The sequence below is a fragment of the Ahaetulla prasina genome, chromosome 1 (genome assembly GCF_028640845.1).
Source record: "Ahaetulla prasina isolate Xishuangbanna chromosome 1, ASM2864084v1, whole genome shotgun sequence".
In the NCBI taxonomy this organism is placed as follows: domain Eukaryota; kingdom Metazoa; phylum Chordata; class Lepidosauria; order Squamata; family Colubridae; genus Ahaetulla; species Ahaetulla prasina.
In genome coordinates, this window is record NC_080539.1 from 155765913 (window position 1) to 155790481 (window position 24569).

Here is a 24569-nt window from a genome sequence, read left to right on the forward strand (position 1 = left end):
GAGTTCAATTCTCTGCACATTTACTCCGAAACAATTTGCAATCTGTCAATTGTATGTTATACAAAATTTATATTCCTGTATCTTCTTTTCTGTATTTTGTTACATTTTGTAACTCATGGTCATGTTAGATTTTAGAAAAGAGAATACCCTCATATTTTCTCCCCCTTTTTTATGCTTCCTGCCTCGTTTTCCATTGTTAGTTCAATATATCCTCAGATATTTTCCCTACTACTTGTTGGAAGAAATGTCCATCTGGGTTCAGTTCCAAGTGGGGAAAAAGACACTGGAAACATGGAGACTGCTTGGAAAGATGGTTTAATGGTGGACAGGATCTCATGGTTTGAGTTCCTGAACAGAAAAGGCTCGAGATACTGAGTGTGCCTTGGTTTTATGCCCTCTTTGAGCTCTGAACTTCCTGGGGCACAGGAAGAGTATCCTGATTGGTTGTCAGACTCCCAGGGATAGGGGTCTTAGGCTTGCTTAGCCTTGCTGGCTGATGTAATCTCCCCAGGTGCCATGTGGTGAGTTTCTGTTGCTAGATGGGTCCTATTGTGTTGCAGATGATGGTCCATTGACATAGGTGAGGGGAATTGGGTTTCTGCCTCTGGCTCATCGACAAAGGTGGGGGGAGGCAGGAAGCTGCAGGGAGCTGCTTTGTCCTTAAAACATGTTTCTCCATTTCTCATCCACAGAAATATAATATTCTGCCCTTTTTAATATTTCCTAAAATATTTCATTCTTCTAGGAGAGGGGTGGGTGCTAACTTCCTACACACTAAAAAGATTAAAAGTCTCAAAGGACGTTCAACTTAGATCACAAACATACATTGACCACCAGAGGGCAGTGTGACCAATTTCATCCTTTGTGGGACTGGTCATATGTGCACAGTCACAAACCTTTCAATGGGGTTCAGATCTACTTTTGTTGTTGTTGTTGTTTTGTTTAATGGTGTCTGATTTCTCAGAGGCTTCCTTGGGAATGCTTTTGCATGGCTTTCAGAGGAAGAGAATTCTGCAAAGCCACTTCAAGAACAAAGGCCACGTGTGACCTGGAATCACCTTGGGAAGGCTGTGAGGACCTGTCAACAGAAAGAGAACTTGGCAAGAAGTGGCAAGCCACAGATCCTGGGAAGAATTGTGCCTGTTGTGTCTTGTCCGCTCTCACTGCAGCCAGGGTCTGCTTATCTGCTCCCGAACATGGAGGAATGTATGCCCCCCGGCCCCAGCCCTGGCTCCATGCCCAGGCAAACGGAGCAGCTAGACCCCTCCCCCTCCTCCACAGCATGTGAGCCTGAGGAAAGTTTACTTCCAACAGCTGATTGGAGTGACCCTCACATCAGAAGATTGGATAGGCGGAGGCAACAGAAGGAAGGGAGGGGCAGGCCTTAATGAGTGCTGAGTCATGGAGCCACACCCCATGGCCTATATAAAGGATCTGCTTTCTGGCAGTCTCTGAGTCAGGCAAAGTCGAACTTATCTTGCTGAAGTCACTTACTGGTCTCCTGCCTGCTCTGAGGACTTTGCTAGGACTTTGGGCAGAGCTGCAGAGGCACGCCTGATTCGGATTTCCCTGACCCGGCCGTCAGCGGAGGAGTGGGACACGACAGTGCCTTTCTCCAAGATTTATGCACCTTGGGGAAAGGGCATGAAGCAGCCTTTTTAAATGGCAGTGGTGGTGCTAGGGCTGAAGTGCAGGCCCAGGAATCTCCCTCAGGCCCAGCCTGGCATTGCTGCCAAATGCTATTGTTCAAGGTGGCCTAGAGGTTGGGAGTTGGGTAAGAAATAGAGAATTGTTTCTCTTGTTGGAAGAAATATCCATCTGGTTCAGTTCCAAGTGGGGAGAAAGACACTGGAAACATGGAGGCTGATTGGAATGATGGTTTATTGATGGACAGAACCACATGGGTCCTGGGCAACTGACCACATGGGGTGGAGAGGGAGGGCTATTTATACCCTCTCTTGGGCCTTGCCCACGAGCTTCCTCTTCCTGTGCAAGAAATGTATTCTATTGGCTGTAGTCAGGCTCCCATGGGGCCATGTGGGGTCATTTTGTCTGAATCAAGTTTGGTTGAACCTTAGTCTGATGTAATGTCTCCAGGTGATTTTGCAATGTAGTGAGCCTTGCTGCTAGATAATCCTATTATGTCCTGGAGGGTCATGCCTTAATCCCATCACTCTGAAGCTGAGGTCTTTTGTTTTGTAGATAGGCTGGCCCAGTCTTTCTCAAGGGGCACCAAATACCTGCTGGGGGCAGGGAGCTGCAGGGAGCTGAGTTTCTGTCTCCCTTAAGATTTCTATTTCTCTTTTAGGCGAAATATTCTGCCTTTTTAATATTTCCTAAAATATTTCATTCTTCTGGGAGGGGAGTGGCTTCCCACACTCTTTTATTGGGGTGATATGCCAGCAGAGTCAAGGTAGGCATTTTCAGAATTTTTAACCTACCAAGCCCAGAAGGTTTGCCCTTACTGTCTAGAATGAAAAGATATATGGTTGTTACATTATGTTATGCCTTCATGTTGTTTAAGAGAAAGACAGAAGTCTGTAAAACTTTGTACGTAAGGGCATGACATAATATAATATCTGATTTAAGGGCTTAAGAGAATGAAGGTGGACTGTAAATACTCTTCTAAAGATGTATGTGTCTTCAAGTCACTATTGATTTGTGACAACTGCCCAAGCAAATCCCTGACATTTTCTTGGCAAGATTTTGGAAGTGGTTAGCCATTGCTTCTTACCTAAGGCTGAGAGAGGGTGACAGGCCCAAAGCCAGCTGGCTTTGTGGCTAAGGTAGGGCTCCCAAAGGTGCTTTTTCAAGCGGCAAGTGGACTTTCTTGCTTTTGTTTGAAGATGTTTCGCTTCTCATCCAAGAAGCTTCTTCAGCTCTGAAGCTTCTTGGATGAGAAGTGAAACATCTTCAAAGAATAACCAGAAAGTCCACTTGCCTCTTGAAAAAGCACTTTTTGGACAACCATGACCTGGATGACTGAGAATCTCCATAGACACTAAGGTGGGACTAGAACTCACAGTCTCCCAATTTCTGACTTGGCGGCCTAAATATTACACCAAATTCTATTCCAAAAACAGTTGTTTAAAATCTTTCTGTTTACTTTCTTCAAGACTTTAGTTAAGTGCCTTTGCTTTTGTATCTAACACTGTCCTTAATTGCTGTTAATAGTTTGATCTCCTGACTATTAAAACTCATTAGGCTGTTCCCCCCTGCCATTGTTTCTATAATTTCCCTTGTCAGCAATGTCCTATTGACTTTGAGCATACCTGAATACCAGATAACATATAAAATCCTGTACCCAAAATGCTATAAAGAGTGAGGATGTAGCAAGGTAAAAAAAGAAGAAGATGAAAAGAAATAATAAGATAAAGACAGATTTCTGTGTTATGGTTCTCCCAATTGCAGGATTTAAAGTAAAAAGATGGTTGCCTTTCACCTGCCTGAAGCACTGCTAATCTCCTTAATTTAGCGAATGCCCTACTTTGTTTATTTGGGATGATAGCCAACTTCTGTTCAAATTAATAAAAAAAATAAAACTAGAGCTGAGGCCCCTGCATATTTCCATATCTGTCATTGGTTCTCCAAGCTTTGTTTGCCAACGGTTATTTAAAGCAGTTACTTAGCATTAATATAAGGTGTTCTGCTTTTTTATTAAAAATTATTCTTCAATATTGCTTGTTTTTATCTTTAGATATAACTCATTTCCTGTTTCATTGTTTATAATATTTTTTCTTTCGGTATCATTTATTAGGAAAAATGTCATCTGTATTTCTAAACTCAATGATTTAGAAATCATTAACGTGCATAAACAAGTTAAATATTTTGCTATAAATAGTTTACCCCAACCAATAAACTTTTTTTCCAACTAAAAGAACATCTGTGACTGGATTGTAATTCTATTTGTTTCATATGTTTCAATTTTTTTTTTCAATTAAACAAGGGTGAATTGGAGACTATTTTGACTCATTAAATCAGTGTTTCTTTGAACACTGAATTTGTTGATTCCAGCTTTGTTGCGTGTTAACTCCCCTAACCATCCATTTAGCACAATATGGGGGTGTGGGGGTTATGGGGGTGTGAGGTCTAACAAATCTGGCTGAACTGGAGTAATTTAGGCAAGAAAAATAAAAAAACATATTATGCTTATAAAAATTGAGGATTCTGCTAATTTCCACAGAAAATAGTAATACAAAAGAAACTGTTTGTTTATACCAGTGGTAGTCAATCTTTTTTTATCTACCACCCACTTTTGCATTTCTGTTAGTAGTAAAATTTTCTAACCATCCACCGGTTGCACAGTAATGCACCATGTATTGTCGTCTGCGCATGCCTCTCACACATCGTGGATTGGGTTTGTGGGGGGGCGCCGGCTACCAGCTCTGCTTGTCTGTTACAGCTGGGTGGTGTCGGGGGAGATGCGTGAGCTATTCTGGGACAAGGCTCTTTTGTTTGCGGTTGCACTATAGCACCATTTAGTTTCACTTACGTAACATGAACTAAACTTATGTGCGGGCGATACAAATAGTATATTTTCAGAAATTTAAATTGTCACGGGGAATTTTATGAAAACCTAATGAAAATGTTTTTAAATAACGCTATGAATTTTTTTAAAAAAGTCAATTACATTCTTTTAAAAAAAGGAAAGTGCTTCAGTATTGGACAAAACCCCTACCGCCCACCATGAAAGCTGGAACGCCCACTAGTGGGCAATAGGGACCAGGTTGACTACCACTGGTTTATACCTGGCTGACTTCCCACAATTATGTCACATAGAAAGCAACATAAGGACACTCTTTCCAAAGGACTTCCTCAGATCAGGAAGTAGTGCTAAGAATGTTTGGAAAATGTGTTTGAAATGTGTGTATGCACACACACATTACACATAGACCAGAAGAAATTCTAAGGCCTCTGCTGAGCATGAGATAGGAAAAACATGACTTTAAAAAAAAAAAAACTGGAAAAGTACTGATGGGCTGTATGGTAAAATAAAGCCAGGTCATGATACACATTTGAAAGAAGGAAGAAGGAAGCCTGTAATTGCGGAGTGTGTCTGGCAAGAACAAAGAATGCTTATCTACAGGAAATATGCATGTGTAAATCTTTTAACAATTCTGGGTAGTTAGAAACAGGAGTGAAATGTAAAATTTGTTACTACCAGTTCTGTGGGCATGGCTTGGTGGTGGTGGGTAACATGACTGGGTAGGCTTGGCCAACTTTTTTTTTTACTTTTAAAAGCATTTTATCTTCAGCTGAAGGGGTTGTAAAAAAATGCTTTTAAAAGGCTCTGGCGATCAGGCAACTCAGCTGGGATCAGGCGAAGAGGTTGTAGAAAAAAATGCTTTTAAAAGCTGAGCTGCACAATCATCAGAGACTTTTTTTTTACTTTTAAAGGCATTTTTTCAGCCGAAGAAAAAAATGCTTTTAAAAGTAAAAACAAACTCTCTGATGATCGCATGGCTCAGCTGGGCACGTGGGGGGGGCAGGGATTTTTACTATCGGTTCTCCGATCCACCTGCCGCCGTCAGTACCAGATCAGGCGATCCGGTCCGAACCAGGAGCATTTCACCTCTGGTTAGAAAGCTGATAAAAATAGCAAGAGTTAGACAACTTTTAGCTGCAGGCCTCAGCTAAAAATTAGGAATACAGATGGCCTGCAGCCAATTAAATGTGTATTAGATAATTCCTGGGGTATTCATTAGCCAAGGTTTAGGAATAGGGACAACTAGAAACCAATAGAACAAATTGTAGAATTATTACTAAAATGTTTATTAGATAATATTTCTTATTATCTTGCATTGTTCTGCCTTCTCTTTTAGTGAAAATATATAAAGCTTTCTTAATCCTTTGTTCTTGGTTCTTGGCATTTTGGCCAGGAGTCCTTTTCCTTGGAGTACTCCAATAAAAAAACAATCAGAAAACCTGCACCTCATGTCTGGCATCCATCATTGGCTTTGGCATCAGGCCAGAGGTGGGTTTCAGCAGGTTCTGACCAGTTCTGAAGAACCGGTAGCGGAAATTTTGAGTAGTTTGGAGAACCGGTAGTAAAAATTCTGACTGGCCCCGCCTCCATCTATTCTCTGCCTCCTGAGCCCCAGCTGATCAGGAGAAAATAGAGATTTTACATCATCCTTCCCCTGGAGTGGGGGTGGGAATGGAGATTTTACAGTATCCTTCCCCTGCCATGCCCACCAAGCCACGCCCACCAAGCCGTGCTACACCCACCAAGCCACACCCACAGAACCGATAGTAAAAAATTTGAAACCCACCACTGCATCAGGCTCAGACCCTAATTGGGGACAACAGTATATTCAATCTAAAGGAATCTTAGGACACATTTCATCCTACGCTCAGGTCAGTAGACAATTCTAAGAAGAACTAGAAATACAGATACATGTTTTTGATTGTCCCAACTCTTTCAGGGTAATCAAAAACATGGCTAGGTCATGTCTAAAGTCCTCCATTGTAAGTGTGTATAGCTTCTAGAGTAAATGATCACAAACAACAGAAAATTGGAAGGAGAATTGTTTCTTTTAAAAGAAACCTCTGAGTTATTTTTTTTCCCTTGAGTATAACACCAGAGTGCACTTAAGAAGTGAAATTCTAGGAAATGGCTTGTGATTGCTGAGATACAAATCTGCTTTCCATTCATCTGAAAACTCAGAGTGAAAATGGAAGAACTAGTTTGGAAATAGGGACTCCTGCTTGAGCAGGGGATTGGACTAGAAGACCTCTAAGGTCCTTTTCAGCTCTATTCTGATTGATTGATCCCCAAAAATGTCTTCCTATTTTAAAACACTATCCTGATAATAGATGGGAAGAAATAGATGGGAACACTACTGAAAGTTCAGGAGAAAAATATGCTATGGACATTGTTGCTTTACAGAAGGATGTTAGGTTGCCAACACCCATCGTAGAAGAATGAAATATTTTGATAAATATTAAAAAGGCAGAATATTATATTTCCCTGGATGAGAAATGGAGAAACATGCCCTTGGAAAGCAGCCCCCACCTTTCTTAATAGCCCTCAGCAGATGTCAACACTTAAGAGATAAAGAGATAGCTCTATTCATAAGCAAATACCCTCATCCAAGATCCAACTAGGGTAAGATTTAGCCCTCAGCCACAATAGGAATTGCCTAACAAGCATCTTCATTGCATCAGCCAATCTTCAACCAAACTTAGCTCAGACAAACTCCTAGGATTTGTACACGACCCTATGGGAGTCTGACAACAGTCAATAGAATACATGTTCTTGCACAGGAAGAGGAAGTTCAAGTGCAAAGCCCAAGAGAAAGTATAAAAGCCACCCACTCTCAATTCCGTACGGTCAGCTGCACCAGAATCCATGTGGTTCTGTTCATCATTAAACCATATTTCCAATCAGCCTCCATGTTTCCAGTGTCTTTCTCCCGGCCTGGAACTGAACAAGATGGATATTTCTTCCAACAAGACTTTGCCATTTGAGCAATAATATATATATTATTGCTATAATAAGAGGCATATATTTCCACATGGAGAAGCAAATACCAGGAAGGATGGCACAATGTGAAGAGAAATTAGCCAACTAGAAATGACTTCTTAATACAACCACACACAGGTTCAGCAAGGAAGGCCAAATAAAGGATTTCCATTTTATATAACTTCTGCCTGATTCTTAAACGATTGCAAATATCATTTGAAACCGCAGCAGCAAATGTAAAAATACATTTTTACAATGAATGTATTCAATAATACAATGAAATACATTTCATTGGAGTTGGGTGGCTATAACAAATTTGAATACATAAATGAATGAATGAAGCTCTAAACATTCCTACTTTAAAATCCCTACAGAGGGGGAAGTAATTTAAAAAATATTGGATTGTGCAGAAATGAATAGATTGACTTTGACAATTAAAGAAAGAGAGGAATCTGAATATTTTAAGATATGGGAACAATTTTACCATTGTTAGAGAAGAAATATATATAGGGTAATGTTGTAATGAAATATGGGAAGAAGAAAGAAGAGAGAAAAGATTGATAAATGTATTAACAGTAAAGCAAGAAATGTGGGAGAAATGTTACAATAAATGAAATGATGATATTATGAAATGATTAACATTGGAGAACAAGAAGAAGACACAAAAGATGTACTCAGATGAAGTATTGAACGACTGATTATGTATTGTATGTTTGTTTGTTTATAAAATAAAAATTTTCAAAAAAACACTCATACTTTATCCTGTGTCTGTATATCCCTTTTCATTAATTATAACGTAACATATATAACACGTAAACTTTCACTTGCTTGCCCCTCTTTATAATTCATTTAATTTATTACTCAATGCAACAAGTTTCATCAAAATGAACCGTGAGTGGTGAAATAATAAGGGAATACATAATAGAGGGCAGCTGCAGGCTTTTTTTTACCCTAATTATCTGTCAGAAATTATACAGAGACACTTAAAATATCAAATTTGCAAAGGGAGGAAGCATTTTCTGTGCCAACTCTTTGTTTTAAAAATTAGTTTTTTAGACACTTAACGCCATTAAAAAAATGCCCCCAGAGTTTTATCATTAAAAAAAATCTCTTCTGGTTTGAAGTGGTAATTAGGGCATATACACAGATCATATTAGAATGACAATAGTCCAGAATTTTTCATCAGGTCACAAGAAAACACCATATCCCTAGAGAGAGAAAAAACATCATAGGTTATATAATTTTTTTTTCTGTAGACACCAATTTTTAATGAGTTCATTCATATGGCCATTTCCTTCTATTTCCCTTTAAATATAATAATAATAATAATAATAATAATAATAATAATAATAATAATAATAATAATAATAATAATAATAATAATAATAAAGGACTCAGGGTGGTGCACAGCCAAAATAAAATATAAAAAGAACAGCACATACAGTACTAAGAACAACCCTTAAAAAACTTATTCAATTGGCCAAATTTAAAATACAGTAACACTCTATAAAATTTACAAAAATTTAAAACCCATAAAAGCAAATTAAAATTTTAAAAATCAAGCCAGTCCAGCAAGACGGAATAAATAGGTAATAGGTAAATAATCCGCATGAAAAAATCTACAAATTTATTGCAATATAAGAACATAAAAAAACCTGCTTCCAGCACTCTCTCCTGCACAGCGATCCTCCAGAAACATTCAGGAGGTTTGTAGTCAGAACTAAAGCGCAATAAACTTTTGCCATTGTGGCTTCCTTCCTGTTAACACATATGGAGACAAATGATACTGCCAAGAGCAGCTACAAGTGTTACCATCATTGACTTTGAAGATTTACAAAGAAAATGCACAACTTGGAAACGCACATACAGGTAGAAGCGGATTGGGAAGGGAAAGGCAAATGCAACAGGTGACTGCAAACCATGTCAACAGAATAGATCCAGCTTCTAGGTCGATAAGTTTTTATTATTTGAATGATGAACTTCTGGCATGAGATGGCTAGTCCCTTAAAAGAACGCCTGGTGAAATTGCTCAAGAGAGCTTTAAACAATCCTGTGAATGGAGACAAAGTAAAGATCTGAGTGAAGGCCTTACACATTGCAGAGACAAATAGGAATGCGGCTTGAAGTGGAACTAGGAAACCACGCAGTGGGAAAGACTGAGAAAACAAAAGAATGTGGGCTTACAAAGGTAATGGTAACATTACAGCTCAGAATATGGGGAATAAATGAGTTGGACTTGACTTCTCGATGCAAAGAAGGGCAAAGAACGACTTAACAGAAACCATAAAGATGAATCCCCTGAAGAGAATACATCGTGCTGTGAAGAGAACAACAAAAATAATGGTAGCAATTGAAATGGAGAAGGAGTTGCATTTTTATGTTAAAAATATCCACATTTGTTCAAAATTCCCAAGGGATGAATTTGTTATAATTGTGCAGAAGATTTAGGTTAAAGTGAATGAATGAATGAATGAATGAATGAATGAAATCCTGTTGTTTTTCTACTATTTTTCAACCAATCAAGAGGAAGACATTGAAGACTTGGTTCTGCCAGCGGGCCTGGGGAACCCAGAGCAGGATGGAGCCCAGTGGTTAGAGTGCAGTACTGCAGGCTACTTCAGTACTGCAGTTTGGCAGTTCAGGTCTCACTGGCTCAAGGTTGACTCAGCCTTTCATCCTTCTGAGGTTGGTAAAATGAGGACCCAGATTGTTGGGGGCAATAAGGCTGACTCTGTAAACTGCTTAGAGAGAGCTGTAAAGCACTGTAAAGTGGTATTTAAGTCTAAGCGCTATTGCTATTAAATGGCTCATGTGAGGTGCTGTCACGGGGGGGGGGGTTCCTTATATTACTTTATTATATGACTCTTCTTTTATTAGTTTTTATAGGTTTTATATTCTGTAATCCGCCTTGAGTTACCATGTGCAAATAGGCGGCAATATAAATTCCCTAAATAAATAAAAATAAATAAACAAGATGCAGAAAAATGTGAACTGCAAATCAGAGGTGGGTTTCAGCAGGTTCTGACCAGTTCTGTAGAACCGGTAGTGGAAATGTTGAATAGTTCGGAGAACCGATAAATACCATCTCTGACTGGCCCTGCTCCCCCATCTATTCTCTGCCTCCTGAGTACCAGTTGATTGGGAGCAAATGGGGATCTTGCAGTAACCTTCCCCTGGAGTGGGGAGGGAATGGAGATTTTACAGTATCCTTTCCCTGCCACACCCACCAAGCCACACCTACAGAACTGGTAGTAAAAAAAATTGAAACCCACCACTGCTGCAAATCTTTTGAAAAGGCATGAGGTAATGTGTCCAACTGCTCAGTCATCTGTGAGACTTTTTTTTTTTTAAGCATGGTTCTTCCAGAATATTCCTGACTTGTCTCACCAACAGATTTCTCCTTTAGACGTTAGATAAAAAATACAAGACTATCAGGTATAGTACCAAGGACTGGTATTTGACTTGGTACTAATTAATATAGAAGACTTAGCAAGTCAAAGAAGCACAGTAGAAAAGCTGTGGAAAATGACACTGTAATGCCAAACTTCTTGATTTTGAGAGAAACCGAAGGCCAAAATAGTGAAATAAACATATTAGATTTCAAAATGGCAGGTTTCAATAAACTCAGGATAAGTTCATGAGAAAACATGAGTGTGTAATGAGTTCATCATAAAAGTTCTAAAAAAAAAAGACAGCGAAAGCACAATTTACTAGAAACTCAGTATGGAGCCGGGAAGAAAGGGAAATCTATGTTTTAATCTGAGCCAATAATTTCCAGGCTTTGAATATTGTGTCCAATTCAGGACGTGCCATTTTGGAAAGTGTTCAGACAAGCTGAAATTAGTTCCAAAAAAAAAAAGAGAAAATACGTCCTAGGAAGAGAGATTGAAAGAACTGGAACGTTCAGCCTCGAGAAGAAAGACTGAGGGAAGAGTATTGTAATAACCACTCTTTAAATACCTGAATGGATATCCTACTGATTAAAGGTCAGGACATTCTCTGTCATTTTAAAATTCAGGACACATCGAGTTAAGTTACAGATTCCAGTTGAACCTTAGAGCTGAAAAGGCCCTTTCTAGCAGTACAGTAAGAGCAATTTGAAAGCTGAACCAATTACTGAGGGAGGCAGTCATCTCCCTTTAGTAGATGAGTTCATGAAGAGGCTGGACAGCCAGCAGTTGGAAAAGCTTTAATTTGGAGCAGGAGGTCGGACTCAATGACTTAATTAGCTCCTCCAGTTCAATGGTTTTCTGAGTAAGACCTTTGGGTGAACCATTAATAGAGGTGGGACTATTCTCTCATCAAGAAATTGCTATGCTTACTTAAAACAATACTATTATAAATCATGAACTGCACGTTAGCCCTAATTTATCTGAAGGAACAATCTCCATGTTAAAGAGTTAAGAGGCCTAAACTGAGTGGATTGGGAGGGTTGGAATCTAGAACATTGTTTTCTTTTTCTTTTTTTTTAAATAGGCTTTTAAAGAAATGACTCGGTTAACAAATCTGCATCTGTTTTCATTTGCTTATTTATCTAATATAAATAACTTTTATCTACAAGATAGCCAACATAGATAGAATTACTATATCTGTTTCTGAGAACTTTTTTTTTTCAAAATTGCCTGACATCTTTCATTTGTTAATAAATCTCTTAGATGTGAATTATTAAAATATGAATTTCCACAATATAACCTATTGTTAAAATAGAGGTATCCTTTTCTACCCCATTCTCTCTCTCTCAACAAATGTTATTGTATGCTGCTTTTTAAATTAAAAAAGGCGCCTCTGGTGGCTCAACGGACTAAGTCTGTCTGTTATTAACACAGCTGCTTGCAATTACTGCAAGTTCAAGTCCCACCAGGCCCAAGGTTGACTCAGCCTTCCATCCTTTATAAAGTAGGTAAAATGAGGACCCAGATTGTAGGGGGCAATTAAGTTGACTTTGTATATAATATACAAATGGATGAAGACTATTGCTTAACACAGTGTAAGCCGCCCTGAGTCTTCGGAGAAGGGCAGGATATAAATGCAAAAAAAAGAAAAAGAAAAAAAAGCCCTTATGGACTCTATTCAATGCTTCCATTTCTGTTATGACAACATGTATTTGGCAGCTGTTCTAAATCTGTATCAAAAGATTGCAGCATCTTTCCTGCATTGACCGATCTTATAAACCAAGCAGTGACAGGCCTACTTATTCCTTAGATGGGATATTTGGAATTCCAAGGCTGTTGGCTAGTTGAATCAGTGTTGATCCTTGGTGAGTGCTTGGACTAATCCCTGCAGTTTTCTGACCTAGGTTTTTTCCCAACAAGGTTTCACCCAGCTAGCTTTTACCCAAGGCAGGACTCAAATTCATAGTCTTTCTAACCTGGTACCTTAACCACTACCCTAAACTGGCTGAACAGATGACAGAGATATATATATATAGAAAAAAAATCATGTCAGAAGGCAGCACTAGCATACAACTGCTAAAACATTACCAGGAAAAATACAAGGATACAGTCAATGGGAGCCAAGACTGATTTAAGGGCATATATACATTTATATGGGGGATGCGGTGGCTCAGTGGCTAAGTCGCTGACCTTGTTGATCAGAAAGATTGGCAGTTTGGCGGTTTGAATCCCTAGTGCCGCATAATGGAGTGAGCTCCTGTTACTTGTCCCAGCTTCTGCCAACCTAGAAGTTTGAAAGCACGTAAAAAATGCAAGTGGAAAAATAGGGACCACCTTTGGTGGGAAGGTAACAGCATTCTGTGCGCCTTCGGTGTTTAGTCATGCCGGCCACATGACCACAGAGATGTCTTCGGGCAGCACTGGCACTTCGGCTTTGAAACGGAGATGAGCACCGCCCCCGAGAGTCAGGAATGACTAGCACATATGTGCAAGGGGAACCTTTACCTTTACTTACATATTTATACATTTTATCCATGTATAAAATAAATAATTTTAGCTTTACATGTTCATAGATACAGTATTTCCTCTAGAAATCAAATATTCTCTTTCAGAGGTGGATTTTAGCAGTTCTGGAGAACCGGTAGCGGAAATTTTGAGTAATTCGGAGAACCGGTAGTAAAAATTCTGACTGGCCCCGCCCCCATCTATTCTCTGACTCCCAAGTCCCAGCTGGTTGGGAGGAAATGGAGATTTTATAGTATCCTTCCCTTGCCACGCCCACCAAGCCATGCCACACCCACCAAGCTACGCCCACAGAACCAGTAGTAAAAAAATTTGAAACCCACCACTGGTCTCTTCCCAAAATCCCCAAAGCTTTAACCAAAAAATGTCTACTATTGACCTCACCCCATTTAATAATAATAATAACAACAGAGTTGGAAGGGACCTTGGAGGCCTTCAAGTCCAACCCACTGCCCAGGCAGGAAACCCTACACCATCTCAGACAGATGGTTATCCAACATTTTCTTAAAAATTTCCAACTTCACAACTTCTGCAGGCAAGTCGTTCCACTTATTAATTTTTTTTTAAATTTGCATTTATATCCCGCCCTTCTCTGAAGACTCAGGGCGGCTTACACTATGTCAAGCAATAGTCTTCATCCATTTGTATATTATATACAAAGTCAACTTATTGCCCCCAACAATCTGGGTCCTCATTTTACCTACCTTATAAAGGATGGAAGGCTGAGTCAACCTTGGGCCTGGTGGGACTTGAACTTGCAGTAATTGCAAGCAGCTGCTGTTAATAACAGACTGTCTTAGCAGTCTGAGCCACTCAAGGACTGTTCTAACTGTCAGGAAATTTCTACTTAGTTCTAAGTTGCTTCTTTCCTTGATCAGTTTCCACCCATTGCTTCTTGTTCTACCCTCAGGTGCTTTGGAGAACAGCCCGACTCCCTCTTCTTTGTGGCAACCCCTGAGATATTGGAACACTGCTATCATGTCTCCCCTAGTCCTTCTTTTTATTAAACTAGACATATCCAGTTCCTGCAACCGTTCTTCATATGTTTTAGCCTGCAGTCCCCTAATCATCTTTGTTGCTCTTCTCTGCACTCTTTCTAGAGTCTCAGCATCTTTCTTACATCGTGGCGACCAAAACTGAATGCAATATTCCAAGTGTGGCCTTACCAAGGCATTATAAAGTGATATTAACACTTCACGTGATCTTGATTCTATCCCTCTGTTTATGCAGCCCAGAACTGTGTTGGCTTTTTTAGCAGCTGCTGCACACTGCTGGCTCATATCTAAATGGTTGTCCACTAGGACTCCAAGATCCCTCTCACAGGTACTACTATTGAGCAAGGTACCACATATACGGTATCTGTGCATTTGGTTTTTAATTTTGTTTCATTTCTAAGTGGTCTGTAAAGGGCGTGCATAAGAGCACCAGCGTGCCTACCGTTCCTGTCCTATTGTTTCCTTTTGTTATATCCAATTAATACAGTTATTACATACTCATGCTTATATATATGCTTATATATTGTATAGTTATTTCATGCTTATGCTTATATATACTGTTTGACAAAATAAATAAATGAAAATAAATAGATAATCATCCTATTCTTATTGCAAAGGAAAAGTTTCAGATTGCAAGACTGAATCCAATAGCTGACATTGCAAGGAGCCATATTTCAGCTAAGTCTTCAGGAGCACCATCCTACAATAAGAATTTTCAGTATGTTGGAGATTCTGTAGCAGAGATCCAAGAGCTCGGCTATCTAGCTATTACATTCCTTTTCGACTCCATAATTATGATTTTATGTAAAGGACTGTGATGGAATTTGAAGACATCTTCTCTCTGAAAAGGTAGATCTTGATTAAAGATCATCAGAAAAGACAGCAAAGTGTTGAAGTTTTCAGTTTCAGAAAAGCAAAATAAGCATTTGATCATTTCATCACAATGAGAAATTAATTGTATTGCTATTCCTATGTACACCTATGAGGTAATTTATCTGTGTCCTTTTTTGTCCTTCCTGCAGTAGAGAGACTGAACTATTTTTCATTTTGGATAATGCATAAGTTATAAGTTTTCACTTTCTCCCAATACCCAAGATTGCTCAAATTTCTCCTCTTGTTATTTTGTTTCTGAATTTGAGCATCAAATCATGCTGCTCAGATTTAGAATGAAAAACTACTGAAGGTGTTTAAAATTAATAGTGACTTTAAAAAAAAGGAATAGGAATGATGTTACTGTATTCATGACCCAATGTATTGATCTCAGCTCTTGGAAATCAATTATAATAGTATTTATTAAAGACTAAATAAGCTGGAGATAGACTTATGCGTACATATGACAAGGAAATGAGAGCTTATTGATAGAGCTCTCTATTAATAATTAGACTTCCAGCTAATGTTCTGAATATAGCTGAGCCATTCAAGAGCTTGGATGCAAGGGGCATATAAAAACGGTGAGCCTAGAAATGGATTTTTAGCATTTGTAATTGTGGCAACATTTTTAATGGCGGAAAATCCCAGTAGGTGATCATTATTATAGCAAGGGAGCTAAATCCTTCCTCCATGATGCTTTGCAACTGGAACATCTGTCAGATCAGGGGGTCTCCAAATGTCAACTTTAAGACTTGTGGAATTCTTTAACTTTAAGACTTGTTCCCAGAATTCCTCAGCCAGCAACTGAGAGTTGAAGTCCACAAGTCTTGAAGTTGCCAAGTTTACAAACTTCTCCTAAAACTAAAATCCTACGGCATCTCTGGACCCCTCCACAACTGGATAACAGCGTTCTTGTCAAACAGACAACAAATGGTCAAAATAGGCAGTGCCCTATCGAATCCTGTTCCTGTCAATAGCGGCGTTCCCCAAGGCAGCGTTCTTGGACCAACACTCTTCATATTATACATTAATGATCTCTGTGACCATATTATAAGTAATTGTGTTCTCTTCACTGACGATGTTAAACTATTCAACACTACCAACAATATAGCTACCCTTCAAAAAGACCTTGACTTTGTGTCGGAATGGTCAAAAACTTGGCAACTCCAAATCTCAACCAGCAAATGCTCTGTTTTACACATTGAAAAAAAGAATCAGAACACTAAATACAAGCTTGATGGTCATTACCTTGTAGATGACCCCCACCCCGTTAAAGACCTTGGAATTTTCATATCCAATGATCTAAGTGCCAAAGCCCACTGCAACTACATCGCAAAAAAGGCTTTAAGAGTTGTAAACCTAATCTTGCGTAGCTTCTTCTCCAGAAACAATACACTACTAACCAGAGCATATAAAACATTCTCTAGACCAATTCTTGAATACAGCTTGCCTGTCTGGAACCCATACCTCATTTCGGACATTAATACAATTGAGCGTGTCCAGAAATATTTTACAAGAAGAGTTCTCCAATTCTCTGATTACAACAAAATACCTTATGCCACCAGACTTGAAATCCTGGGTTTAGAAAATTTAGAACTCCGCCCCTTCGACATGACCTGAGTTTAACTCAGAGAATCATCTGTTACAATGTCCTTCCTGTTGAAGACTACTTCAGCTTCAATCACAACAATACACGAGCACACAATAGATTTAAGCTTAATGTGAACCGCTCCAATCTTGATTGCAGAAAATATGACTTCAGTAACAGAGTGGTTAATGCCTGGAATGCACTACCAGACTCTGTGGTCTCTTCCCAAAATCCCCAAAGCTTTAACCAAAAACTATTTACTATTGACCTCACACCATTCCTAAGAGGTCTGTAAGGGGCGTGCATAAGAGCACCAACGTGCCTACAGAGCGGATTGCTATGCCTCAGCTGTTTTAATTCCCTAGCACTAATGTGGAAGGTGATTTTTTGTTCAATTGCGCATGTGCAGATCGGGTCGTGCGCGGTCACTGAACCGGCTGTTAAACCAATAGAATCCCACCCCTGGCTGGGAATAGGTTGTTGCTCATACCAACAATGCTTCTTTGTATAGATGGACTATACTCTCAAGGTGGTGGTGATTACACTAATTGGCAAAATATGACAATATTTAGAAAATCAGAAATTTTGCTGTCTTACTTTTTAAATTCTTGTCATAGAGCAGGGGTGTCAAACTCATAGCGTCACATTGTTGTCACGTGATGTATCGTGACTTTTTCCCCCTTTGTTAAACCGGGAGTGGGTGCGGCCAGCGTATGATGCATCCAGCCCGCGGGTTGCGAGTTTGACACCCCTGTCACAGAACCTAAGCAAAAATATACAGATTTAGAATGAAAAACTACTGAAGGTCTTTAAAATGAATGAATTTCATTTTAGGCTTTATTTCTTTTTGTTATGATCACTTGCTCTATTTTCTCTCCTTCATAGTTTGCCAATTGGGTCAACTTTGTTATCAAATCTTTTTTGATCATTTTGAAAAAGACTGTGTTACTGTATTTCATTAACCGAGTGAGCCAATTTGGCAACAACACATCAATTTCTAGACATATTCTTAATGGAGTAAACATAGTTACCTTTCCGCGGATTGCCTGAAATTTCCATTGATGTGTGAGGCTTTTGTGGAATGTAATAAATATACTTAACAATCAGACGGCACAACAGCGATAAAGGGTGGGGAGGAAAATAAACCGATGATCTTGAGAAATTTTTAAATTTGTGACCATCATCTCCTTTCTATTATTTTCCCAATTAAATTTCATAGCTTACCCTGTGGTGAATGGACACCGCAGATAATTAAATTGCATCTGGAAAAAAAAAAGTGATATATTTATTATTTTGCTTCGAAGCAGAACAGCTGCAAATGAATGGAACAAAACTTCAGATGCATCCAGAATTCTAAAGGGCCCAGAATTCTAAAGGGTCTGCTCTTCTCCACTCCAGTAAACAGAGTAAGTCGGCAAAAGACAATCATCCATGTGCTGCGTCAGTAAAAGGTAGATCTTAGCAAAAGTCTAAAGAGACCTTCCTTTACACTGGAGCTTTGACAGCTGCAGTTCTCTGAAACGGAGCAGTGAAGTAAAATAGCATCACTTTCTCCACATCAAGGCGCCTGCCTTGTTTTACTCAGAATAATAACGTGGATTTCTGTCTCAAGTCTTTTGTCATCCAGTCAAAGTGGCTGGTTGAATCAAACCTTTTCTATTTTGATGTTTCAGTTTTAAGCATCTTGCTGAGGCAGAGCAATCTGTCTCTGTGTCACCTTACAAAAGGAGCAGGTTCTAGTAAAAAGAAAGAAAGAAAGAAAGAGAGAGAGAGAGAGAGAGAGAGAGAGAGAGAGAGAGAGAGAGAGAAAGGCTCTGAATCTCCCTTTTTCTCTTCTTGATTCTGACCCACAGAGAAACAACAATCAGTTATGGCTGGAGCGGTAAATAAGCAGCAAATAAATAAAAGCAAACATATGGGATTTTTTTGGGGGTGGGGGAGTCAGTTTCTTGGAAGTTTTGTAAAGAGATTATTTCATTGTATTTCATACTTTGCCTCTGATAAATGAAAGGAACTATATCAGTGGTGAAATCCAACATTTTTTTACTACTGGTTCTGTGGGCGTAGCTTGGTGGTCGTGGCATGGGAAGGATACTGCAAAATCCCTATTCTCACCCCGTACCTGGGAAAGAATATTGCAAAATCTCCATTCCCACCCCACTCTGGGGCCAGCCGGAGGTGGTATTTGCCAGTTCTCTGAACTACTCAAAATTTCCACTACTGGTTCTCCAAACTGCTGAAAATTTCCACTACAGGTTCTCCAGAACCTGTCCGAACCTGCTAGATTTCACCCCTGGACTATATACTCCCAGTCACAAACCATTCTTAGATCTCAGGTGGATTGAAAGAATTAAAGTTGATTTAGGATGAATCAAAGTATAGTGCATCTTGTCCAACATTGACTCATTTGGCTGAGAAGTAAATGATGGTTGGTTCTTACAATGAGACCCTTTTCAACCTTCCAGTCTTGTCCTAGAAAAAGCAGATAATTTTTAGCCATGCCTCTGAAGCAACAGCTGACATCCGAACCCAGAATCCCCTTGGTCTGATCCAAGAAAGCACATGCTAATTCCAACATTATGGGCCCACAGTTCAAGATGGTTGTAACCTGCTCCTGTTTGTTGATGTGAGAATTCAACATATGGATTTAGGTCTGCATAATTATTTTTTTTATTTGCATTTATATCCCGCCCTTCTCCGAAGACACAGGGCGGCTTACACTATGTTAGCAATAGTCTTCATCCTATTTGTATATTTATGTACAAAGTCAACTTATTGCCCCCAACAATCTGGGTCCTCACTCCACTTACCAATGTTTCACTAACTAATGTCATCATTAACATTAGTTAGTGCAACATAAATTGACAGTACTCTTGGCAACAATATGGTTTGCCACTACCTTATGATTATAGCTGGTGTGTGTGTGTGTGTGTGTTGTACTTCAAATACTTTATTCTTGGTATTCCCTGATGGTCTCTTATCCATGTACAAATTGAATCCCTCGTTAGATGTAGGGGTCTCCCTTAAATATATTAGCATAGTCAGAGAATTATTTCTGTTGAATGCAGACTAGAGGTTTATGTGAAGGGTGTTGAATTAGTGACCTGGGCCACCTCACACATTCTCATGAAACTGTCCGTAACTCCATAAAACCTAAAAGGGCCGCGGTGTGGCTCAGGCTGTAAGAAGCCTGTTATTAAAACACAGCTGCCTGCAATTACTGCAGGTTCTAGTCCCACCAGGCCCAAGGTTGACTCAGCCTTCCATCCTTTATAAGGTAGGTAAAATGAGGACCCAGATTGTTGGGGGGGGCAATAAGTTGACTTTGTAAATATACAAATAGAATGAGACTATTGCCTTACACACTGTAAGCCGCCCTGAGTCTTCGGAGAAGGGCGGGATATAAATGTAAACAAAAACAAAAAAAACTTCTTTTAAGATCTTCTTCCCAATATGTAATTGGAAGAAAATGTGTATGCAAGTCTTTCCTTCTATATACCTACAAGATCATGCTGTTTTCCATGCAGTTAGTGTGTACGGTATTCCCCATTAGTAAGCACTTTGTATTTGCACTGTGATTAATTTAATTATAAAATCCTTAATTAACAGTAAATAAATAATAATTTCCTAATACAGCAATTATGTCTTTCGTGCATGTTTCTCCATGGAGAATATCTATCTCAATCATGGCCATACTGCATGCACATTTTAATCTGTAATATCTTTCATAGCACAAGAGATATATAAGCATATTTAAATTGCTTAAGAGACAGCTGCTTAAGAGGATTTCATATGAAGAAATATGGTTATTTTTTTCACCCTTGATGCATATTGATCTGAAAAATAAATAGACTTGCCTGAAATGCAAGAATTAGCAAAAATCTCTAGTTTCCCAACCCTTCAAAATTTAGCTCAAAATATTGCAAACTTTTTTTAAAAAAAACACTCAAACTAACAGAACATTCATGAAAATTGAAAATTGAGAATAATAATGCCATCAATAAAAATATTGATAAATATTTAACATCCACAACTTGCCTGCCTGCCTGCCTGCCTGCCTGCCTGCCTGCCTGCCTATCTATCTATCTATCTATCTATCTATCTATCTATCTATCTATCTATCTATCTATCTATCTATCTATCTATCTATCTATCATCTATCTAATCTATCTATCATCTGTCTGTCTATCCACATGCCCTGACAATGTTTTTCAGACACTTATTGTAATGTATCTTTAAGAGTTTTGGAGGGAAAACTGAGCGGGAAAAAGCACGTTGCTGATTGGATAAAGCCTCTGGCTAAACTGTATATAAAGAGAGGGTTTTCCCAGCTCGAGCCGCTGGGTTCACCATATAGTAAAGAGCTGTTGTCACTATCCTGGTCTCCTGCCTCGTTATTGCCCGAATTTAACACTGGCGACGAAGGTGGGATCTCGAGGCTAGGAGCGCCAGGAAAAAAGCTGAATTCACCAGGAAGACGCAAACCCAGCAAACAAGGGGCGGGAAGCAGCGATGTCCAGCTACACACCGCCAGCGCCATTCGACCCAGCTAAGGAAAAATGGGGGTCATACATGGCTCGTTTCGAGTGTTTCCTCGAGGCGAACGAACTCCAAGGAGTCTCAGACAACAGGAAGCGAGTGTATTTCCTGAGCCACTGCGGTCCAGAGGTTTTCGACACCGCAGAATCGTTGGCGGAGCCAACGCCGGTACAATCAGTGCCGTGGCAGACTCTACAGACCGTATTGAAAGCCCATTATGCACCAACGCCGTCCAAGTATGTGCAACGGTACGAATTCAGGGAGCGTAGGCAGCAAGAGGGCGAGTCCATCAGCGTATACATGGCAGCCCTGAGGAAAGCCACGAACCATTGCGAGTACCGAGACTTGGAAGAGGCATTACTGGAGCAACTCATTCGTGGGGTCAGGGACATCCGTTTGCGGCGGCTGCTGTCCAAAAGCAACACGCTGGCAAACGCCTTGGATGAAGCCAGGGCTCATGAGATGTCTACCCAAGCGGCGGAAACCCTACAAAAGCAGGTCGCACCAACGGCTGGTGCGAAATCAACCCCGGTCCACAATGAAGAGGTCCAGGCCGAGTCGGACGGTGAGGAGGAGGAAGGAGTCTTCCACACCGGGAAGCCGGAGAAAGAAGACCGGGGTGACTGCGCGAGTTGTGGAGGGCAACACCAACGACAACAATGCAAATTTAAGGATGCGACTTGTCGGCGGTGCGAAAGGAAGGGGCACATAGCACAGGCCTGTCGAGCACCCCAACCTTCCCGCCAAAAATTCAAACTGACCAACCAGAGCGCGGGAACGGCGAAGCGGCCCGTGATTGGTCAATTCAAATCAGACTGCCGTGAGAGTGGGTCACGCAGCAACACGCCTAGAAAAAAAAATCTTTACGAAAACAAAGATTGAGGGGGTGCCGTGCCGATTGGAGGTGGACACCGGCTCAGCGATCACGATCATGTCCTGGGACACTCTCGTGAAAGCCTTACCCGCCATCGCAAAGCGCAAGCTGAAACCACAGAACTTAAAGGTACAAGACTACCAAGGCAATCGCATCCCTGTTCGAGGGGTAACGTCCGTCCACGTCGAGTATGGACAATACAAGAAAACTCTGCCCATCACCATAGTCGATGGGACCCTGCCAAGCTTGTTGGGACTGGACTGGTTCCGAGCATTGGGCATGGGAGTGACTGGAATCTTCAGAAACGAAGTCAACCTCAAAGACGCACTCATGAAGGAATTTGGGGACGTTTTCAGAGACTGCCTGGGCAAGTACACGGGGACCCCTATTTCTTTTAACTTAGACCCACAAGTTGCCCCTATTCGTTTAAAGGCTAGGAGGGTCCCGTTCGCCCTAAAGCCCAGGATTGACCGGGAACTGGACAAGCTAGTAAACCAGGGAATTCTAGTGCCAGTTGACCATGCTAAGTGGGAGACCCCTATAGTCACCCCAGTCAAACCGGACGGGTCGGTCCGGATTTGCGCTGACTATAAGGCAACGCTTAACAAAGCGTTGCAAAAGAGTGCTTACCCGTCCGGTGGTACAGCACTTACTGCACTCAATGGGGCAAGGGCAGGTTTGTGCCAAGCTAGACTTGGCCCAAGCCTACCAACAGCTGCCTGTAGATAGCAGCACAGCCGAAGCGCAGACAATTGTGACTCACAGAGGGGCTTTTAAGTGTACCCGGTTACAGTTTGGGGTTAGTGTGGCTCCAGGGTTATTTCAGAACCTAATGGAGCGGCTATTGCAGGGACTACCAGGGGTGGTACCATACTTTGACGATGTACTGGTATCCGCTGAGAATCTAGAGGAATTAGGGTAAGGCTGCGAAAAGTTTTGGGCATTTTCCGGTCTGCGGTCTCAAAGTTAAACTGAACAAATGCCAGATCGGGGTTGAATCTGTGGAATTCCTAGGCTACCGGATAGACAGGAAGGATTCACCCACTGGAAGCAAGGTACGGGCCATCAGGAAGGCCCCGGTTCCAAAGAACAAAACGGAGTTGCAGGCATTCTTAGGTCTGGTCAATTTCTACGGTATTTTTAAGAAATAAGGCAGCAGTAGCCGAGCCGCTTCATAAATTACTAGCAAAGACGGCTGCATGGTCTTGGGGAAAGGCGGAAGCTAGGGCATTCAAGGGTAAAGAATCTCCTATCGAATGATAGCCTCCTTATCCAATACAATGGCACGCTGCCATTAGTGTTAAGCTGCGATGCATCTCCCTATGGGGTGGGGGCTGTGCTCAGCCACAGGTTGCCAAATGGCACAGAAGCCCCTATTGCATATTACTCCCGAACAATGTCATCAGCTGAAAGGAATTATAGCCAGCTAGATAGGGAAGCCTTGGCTATAGTCTCCGGAGTAAAGAAATTCCATGAATATGTATTTGGTCGTGATTTCGAAATCATCACGGACCATAGACCTTTGCTAGGCCTGTTGGCAGGTGACCGCCCAACGCCCGTGGCACTTTCGCCCAGACTGACCAGATGGACTATCTTCCTAGCGGCGTATTCTTACAAACTACTACACCGGCCAGGGAAGGAATTAGGGCATGCGGACGCCCTGAGCAGATGCCCGTTACCAGAGACTATCGAAGACCCCACTCTGGGGACACCAGTTCTGCTAATTGACTCTTTGGACTCTGGCCCAGTCACATCCAAAGAGGTGGCTCGGGCTTCGTACAAGGACATTACAATAAGGACTGTAATTGGTTGGGTACAAAGAGGTTGGCCCGCTGCGCCGGTCGAGCATTTTAAAGAATTTGTGAAAAAACGTGGGGAACTCTCAGCTCAAGGGGGGTGCCTGCTATGGGGGGATCGAGTGGTGATCCCGGAGAAATTGAGGAAAAAGGTATTGGAGCTCCTTCACGAAGGCCACCCAGGGATCGTGAGAATGAAGGGTCTAGCGAGAAGCTATGTGTGGTGGCCCTTAATGGACATGGAAATTGCTGAAAGGGTAGGGAAATGCCAGGCCTGCCAGGAGTCCAGACCGCTACCCCCAACGGCCCCGATTCGGGAATGGGAGAGACCCCAGGGCCCTTGGTCTAGGATCCATATCGATTTTGCCGACCCCTTCCATGGCCAAACCTTTCTGGTAGTAGTCGATGCCTACTCCAAATGGCTGGAAATCATTCTCATGAGATCCATGACAGCCGAGGCCGTGATTTCAGTCCTACGGCACCTATTTGTAACCCACGGGTTGCCCGACACTTTAGTCTCCGATAAC